Consider the following 7,750-nt stretch of genomic DNA (forward strand, 5'->3'; position numbering starts at 1 on the left):
ATTGCAATGATTAAAGTCCACAAGATATAGGGGCTCCTGGGTGGCTCAGTCGTTAAGCGTCTGCCTTCGGCTCAGGTCATGATCCCAGGGTCCTGGGATTGAGCCCCACATTGGGCTCCCTGCTCGGTGGGAAGCCTGCTTCTCCCTCTCCCACCCCCCCTGCTTGTGTTCCCTCTCTCACTGTGTCTCTCTGTCAAGTAAATAAAATCTTTAAAATAATGAAATAAAATCAACAAGATATAAAAAAAAAAATAAAACAAATAAAACAAAAACAAAGAAATAACCTGGCTTTACATCTTAAGGAACTAGAAAAGGAAGAACAAACTAACCCAAAGCCAACAAAGGAGGGAAATAATAAAGGTTATAGCAGAAATAAAATTGAAAATCAACAAGGCAAATAGAAACAACAGGCAAAAAGCTGGTGCTTTGAAAATCAATAAAATTGGCACACTGCTTTGAAAATCAATAAAATTGGCACACCTTTAGCTAGACTGACTAAGAAAAATCAGATATAGACACAGCGGTATTATTACTGACCTGCCAGAAATAAAAAAGATTATCAGAGAATACTATCAGCAACTGTATACCAACAGATTAGATAACCTAGATGAAATGGACAGATTTTGAGAAACACACAAATTACTTAAACTGACTCAAGAAGAAATTAAAAATCACAACAGACTAAAGAAGACATCCAGATGGCCAACAGACACAAGAAAAAATGCTCAACATCACTCATCATCAGGGAAATGCAAATCGAAACCACAGTGAGGTATCAGCTCACACCTGTCAGATCAGCTCTTAACAAAAAGACAAAAGACAACAAGTGTTGGTGAGAATGTGGAGAAAAGGGATGTCGGTGAGAATGCAAACTGGTGCAGCCACTGTGGAAAACAGTATAAAGGGTCCTCAAAAAATTAAAAGTAGAACTACTGTATGATCCAGCAATCCCACTTCCAGGTACTTATCTGAAGAAAATGGAACATCTGTACCCCCATGTTCATTGCAGCATGATTTACAATAGCTAAGATATGAAAGCAACCTAAGTGTCCATCAATGGATGAATGTTCATCAAAGGATGCATGTCCATTCATCAGTGGATGAATGAATGAACATCAACATGTTCTTTATGTGTATAGTATATATAAAAGGGAACATTATTCAGCCATTAAAATTCAACCATTTCAACCATTAAAAAATGAAGTCCTGGGGCACCTGTGCGGCTCAGTTGGTTAAGTGTCTACCTTCGGCTCAGGTCATGGTCTCGGGGTCCTGGGATCGAGTCCCGCATCAGGCTCCCTGCTCAGTGGAGAGCCTGCTTCTCCCTCTCCCTCTGTCCCTCTCCCTGCTCCTTCTGCCTCTTACTCACTCTCTCTCTCTCAAATAAATAAATAAAATCTTAAAAAAAAATAAAATAAAATCCTGCCATTTGCAAGAACATGGATGAAGCTTGAGGGCATTTTACTAAATGAAATAAGTCAGACAGAAAAGATAAATACTGTATGATTTCACTTATATCTGGAATCTAAAAAGAAACAACAAAACAAAACAAACAAAAACCATGAGCTCATGGATATTGAGTTGCTGGAGGCAGGGAGCAGCAGGGGAGGGGGGCAAAAAATGTCTAAAGATGGTCAAAAATTACCCATTTTCAGTTATAAAATGAATAAGTCATGAGGATGTAATGGGCAGAATGATGACTATAGTTAATAATACCCTATTGCATGGGCGCCTGGGTGGCTCAGTTGTTAAGCATCTGCCTTCAGTTCAGGTCATGATCCCGGGGTCCTGGGATCGAGCCCCGCATCGGGCTCCCTGCTTGGCGGGAAGCCTGCTTCTCCCTCTCCCACTCCCCCTGCTTGTGTTCCTTCTCTTGCTGTATCTCTCTCTGTCAAATAAATAAATAAAATCTTTAAAAAAATAATAATACTGTACTGCATATTTGAAACTAATTAGAGGATTGAATCTTGAAAGTTCTCATCACAAGAAAAAACTTTTTTATAACTATATATAATGACGGATGTTTCCTGGACTTACTGTGTTGACCATTTTGTAATATATACAAATATCGAATAATTATGTTGTACACCTGAGACTAATATAATGTTATCTCAATTATATCTAAATAATAAATAAATAAATAAATTGCAACATACCTCTAACAAGTTAAGAAATTGAATCAGTCCTTTAAAAAGACTCTCAAGAAAAGGGCGCCTGGGTGGCTCAGTCAGTTAAGTGTCTGAGTTTCAGCTCAGGTCGTGATCTCAGGGTCATAGGGTCAGGCCCCTCGTTGGGCTCTGTGCTCACCGTGGAGTCTGCTTGGGATTCTCTCTCTCCTCTCCCTCTGCCTCTCCCCCTGCTCACTCGCTCTCTCTCTCAAATAAATAAATAAATAAATAAATAAAATCTATAAATAAATAAATAAATAAATAAATAAAAGACTCCCAACAAAGAAAACCCAGGACCAGATGGCTTTATTGGTAAATTTTTTTTTTTTAAGACTTTATTTATTTTTCAACAGAGAGAGAGAGACAGAGAGAGAGGGAACACAAGCAGGGGGAGTGGGAGAGGGAGAAGCAGGCTTCCCGCTGAGTAGGGAGCCAGATGTGGGACTCAATCCCAGGACCCTGGGATCATGACCTGAACGGAAGGCAGACGCTTAACAACTGAGCCACCCAGGTGCCCTATTGGTAAATTTTACCAAACATTTAAAGAAGAATTAATATCAATCCTACTCAAACTCTTCCAAAAAATAGAATGAGAGGGAACACTATCTAACTCATTCTATGAGGTCAGCATTACCCTGATACCAAAGCCAAACAAAGATACCACAAGGAAATAAAACTATCAACTAATATCAATTATGAATATAGACCCAAAAATCCTCAATAAAATAATGGCAAACTAAATCCAACAGCCTATCAAAAAGATTACATCCATGGCCAAGAGGCATTTGTCTCAGGAACGCAAGGGTGGTTCAACACAAGAAAATGAGTCAATGTAATAAACTACATTCATAGAACAAAGAGGAACAATCCACACAATCATCTCAATAGATGCAAAATAAATAAATAAATAAAAGCATTTGACAAAATGCAACACCCTTTCATGATACAAACACTCAGCAAACTAGGACTAGAACTTCTTTAACATGATAAAAGGACATTTATGAAAAATCCACAACTAACATCGTGATCAATGGTGAAAAATGAAAGCTTTACTCTTTACTCTTCAGATCAGGAACAAGACAAGGATGCCCATTTTCACTACTGTTTCTCAACACTACTAGAAGTCTTAGTTAAAGAAATTAGTCAAGAAAATTTCCATGTGGGGCGCCTGGGTGGCTCAGTTGGTTAAGCGTCTGCCTTTGGCTCAGGTCATGATCCCGGGGTCCTGAGATCAAGCCCCGCATCGGGCTCCCTGCTCTGCAGGAAGCCTGCTTCTCCCTCTCCCACTCCCCCTGCTTGTGTTCCCTCTCTCGCTGTGTCTCTCTCTGTCAAATAAATAAATAAAAATCTTTAAAAAAAAAAAAAAAAGAAAGAAAGAAACATGTCTCGGCTATCGTGAATAAAAGATATGTTTTCTCCAAACAAGGCAGAGGACAGAGGCATAAGATTCCACACAGTTCAGTACAACCACAGCCCAGTTCTGTTGCCCTCAGTTGACCCTCGAATTTTCCATCATATTATAAGACGGTTCCATAGTTTTTACTAATTGAGGGGTGAATTCTAAAGTGGATAACTTTATTCTTATTTCCGTCCTTCTGAGAGTTTAGAAGATACCTCACTGTTAGCCCTATGTACCTCTGGTATCCATAGTTCAAGAATTCAAGATGAAAGATGGAAGATGTTAATGTCACCAGCATGGTGAATAGTTGGCTTTATTAGGGAGGCCTGTTTCCCAGTCAGGACCCCACAGAAAGTGGGCTTTATATTTTTTGCCTTGGGTTGAAACTCTGAGTTCCTTGGTTTCTCAATTGCAAGGGCTAAATCACTTTACAAGGGAATACCTAAATATTGGTCAACTTTGAGGGGGCCTGTTTGTTTGTTTTAAATAAAAAGATGAACTTTTGATTTTAGATTTACAGAATTCTTGAGAAGATAATACAAAGAGTTTCCATATACCCTGCACCCAGTTTCCTCTATTATTAGCATCTTACGTTAGTAGGGTACATTGGTCACAATTAGTAAACCAATTGTTGGTACTTTATTATTAATTAAGGTCCATACTTTATTCAGATTTTCTGTTTTCCCCTAACATCCTTTTTCTGTCCCAGGGTCCCACACAGGATACCACATTACATTTAGAAGTCAAATCTCCTTAGGCTTCTCTTGGCCGTAACAGTTTCTCTGGGTTTTCATGCTTTTGATGACTTTGACAGCTTTGAGGATTGCTGATCAGGTATTTTGTAGAACGTCCCTTTGTTTTGATTCCTCTGATGTTTTTCTCGCGATTAGTACCATTCCGGTCGTATTGTGTCAAGGTTACCTACCAGCAATATGACTCATCACTGTGGACTTAACCTTGATCACTTGGTTGAGGATTTGCCAGTTTTCTCCCCTGGAAAAGTACTCCTTTGGCTCTCCCTTCCCGTACTGTCCTCTTTGGCGGAAAGTTGAGCGGGCCAGGGTCTCCATGCTATGAACATTTTAAGCTTTGCATTCCTCTGGTGGCCTGCCTTCCCTTGATCAGAACAACACCCACATTAATGCACATGAGCACACACGCACTTCCTGAGTGGCCACAGACACCTTTTCCAGAGCCCTTTTCCCCTTCCTTGTGCATCGCTTGCTCTCGATACAGTGAGTCTGCACTGTACTTTGAAGAAATATTCTCATGAAGCAAGAATTGGGCACGTGGGTGTCACAAGGCAGCAGGAGACAGTTTCTGTGACCCGCGGTGAAGAGGCTGTGAGTGGTGGAGAAGGCTTGTTTGTTTGTTTAAGGCTGTCGGCGGTGACACGTGGGGCAGCTAATCACATCACTCATCGACAGCATAATTATCGTCCCTGTTAAAACATCAGTGCCTGCTAGCAAGTATCATTAAGTTTAAATTGGATCCCTGAGCAATGTTTTAATTACAATATTTGAATTTTTAAAACGAACTCATAGAAAGATTAATTGCCTACGGTAATTAGTGATTTCCTCCTATTGGACAGAAATATGCAATGTATGTTTTCTTACAATGTATTTTTGAAGTAAGTGAGGATTTCATCCTTGCAGCACTAGGGTGGGCTTATGTGTATGATTCATTAATTGCATCTCACTTCTTATTAGAATATATTAATTCTAAATATTATATTTTATATATAACATATAATATGTATTATGTTACATATAGTATCTCATATATGCATATTATATGTTTATTTATAAATATATGTTTGAATGTTTATATATTTATAGATAAATATAATATGGAGAATAATATAGAATGTAATAGTCCATGTTACATCATATATATTCTATATTCTATTAAATGTTATATATAATCGATTATTAAATTCTATATTCTTATTAGAATATATATGCATGTTTATAAAACATCATCATGGGTGAAAATTTGACAGTGGGGAATGGCAAGATGCCATTTCTTTTTTTTTTAAGATTTTATTTATTTATTTGAGAGAGAGAGAGCACAAGTGGAGCGGAGGGGAGAGGCAGAGGCAGAGGGAGAAGCAGGCTCCCTGCTCAGCAGGGAGGCAGATGCTTAACCAACGGAGCCATTCAGGTGCCCCGGGAAGTCATGTTTTAATTAAAATAGAAAATGTACTCCTCGGTATTGACCCTATGGTTTTTAGGCTCCCATGGAGCAGACGTGGACACGCTGGCCCTGGCAAACAAGGCAAGCTGATTGAGAATGTCAACCTTCATCCCTACCCAAAGAGGCTTTGCCCACTGCCACTGTGTTTGGCCGGGCAGGCTGTGCACTGCACAACTCCAGAGAGCATCATTCATTCAGAGCCTATAGTATGGCCATCCTGAGAGTCTCCTAGAGTTGTACCATGTGGCTCTGGGTCTCCCATAAATTATGTATGTGGCAGAGAGGTTTTCTGAACACTTACCTCACTTTTCTCTTTCTTTTTTTAATCCAATGTGCTCCTAGGACTTACTATTTAATAACTTACCCGTCTTGTATCTAATCCATTTGGATCTACCATCAACGCCTAGGAAGGGCAGTCTGGCCATTTACCATCATTGGATCCTTTGCTCTCTGTCACTCAACAAATAGGTACCAGCACTCCAGTCTATGCCTCTCAGTGGGCTTTCCTTCTCTTCTTTTGAAAGGCAGGCATGGAGAATCTTTTCTTTCCTGCAATCCCATGACCCACAGGGGTACAAAGTCTATCGAGATCTGCTGGAACAGAGAACCACTTAAAGTCATATTGGAAACTTGCATGTAGATATTCATGGCAGTGTTAGTCATAATATTCAAACTCACATGTCCATCCACTGATGAATGCATAAACAAAATGTAGTATATCCATACAGTAAAATGTTATCCTGCCACAAACAGGAATGGATTCCTGTCACCTGCTACAACATGGCAGAACCTTGAAAACATGATGCTAAGTGAAAGAAGTCAGACACGAAAGGCCACATGTTGTATGATTCCATATATCCAAATGTTCAGAACAGGGAAATCTAAAAAAAAAAAAATTTTAAGATTTTATTTATTTGTCAGAGAGAGAGAGAGAGCACAAGCAGGGGGTGTGGCAGGCAGAGGGAGAAGCAGGTTCCCCACTAAGCAAGGAGCCTACGTGGGACTCAATCCCAGGACCTAATCCCAGGACCCTGGGATCATGACTTGAGCTGAAGGCAGATGCTTAACTGACTGAGCCACACAGGCGTCCCCAGAACAGGCAAATCTAGACAGACAATAGATTAGTGGTTGCCAGGCGTGGAGGTAGGAGGTTGGGGAGTGACTGCTCACGGATATGGGGTTTCTTTTCAGGGTAATGAAACTGTTCTAAAATTAGGCAGTGGTGGCACTCACACCAGCAGCTCACTCTGCATTTTTACCGTGCCTTTCACCCAAGACACTTTCCAGCACCCCACGTTGGATAATGATGATACCTTCCTGGGAAAACTCTAGGCGTCCAAGAAACTGCCATCTAAGAACCCAGCTCACCTTGCTCAGCAACAGGAACCCTGGAGTCGGCTCAGCTCAACTCCCACAATCACCTCCATGAGGCGGGATGTTTATTTTTTTGATCCTGAGATACCAAAGGATGACCTGGATTTCTGCTTAGCAGCCTTGTACAACCACCACACAGGGACATTCAAGAACAAAAGTGAAATACTCTTACACCAGGAGACCACCCAGGATACCCATGGAATCATCAAGATCCAACTCCCTGGAGAACTTTTACCCCTTCCTCCGCCACCTTCCATCATTTCCCGAGCTAACATCAGACACTGGATCAACCTGAAGAAGGAGTCTATCCATAGCATCGAAGGATCCATAGTGTCCCCTCACACTGTAGCCACGAATGGAGGCTATTTGAGAAAGAATGATGGTGGCTTCTTCTCTACCTAATGTTGACAGGTCCCTGGACTAATTAATCATAGTGGAACATCCTGAGGCCCACCTCCATTAAATAGAACTGTGCTGGAAAAAAATAAAATAAGGGGCACCTGGGTGGCTCAGTCGTCAAGCGCCTGCCTTTGGATCAGGTCATGATCCCAGGGTCCTGGGATCGAGCCCCGCATCGGGCTCCCTGCTCGGCGGGAAGCCTGCTTCTCCCTCT

At 40.9% G+C, this 7,750-nt stretch overlaps 1 pseudogene; it reads left to right on the top strand.

Moving 5' to 3' along the window:
* Positions 1–7,539, top strand: part of LOC118020593 — a 50,845-nt pseudogene extending 43,306 nt beyond the window's left edge.
* The last annotated feature ends 211 nt before the right edge of the window (positions 7,540–7,750 follow it).

The sequence above is a fragment of the Mirounga leonina genome, unplaced genomic scaffold (genome assembly GCF_011800145.1).
Source record: "Mirounga leonina isolate KUSES-001 unplaced genomic scaffold, KU_Mleo_1.0 Mir_174, whole genome shotgun sequence".
Lineage (NCBI taxonomy): Eukaryota > Metazoa > Chordata > Mammalia > Carnivora > Phocidae > Mirounga > Mirounga leonina.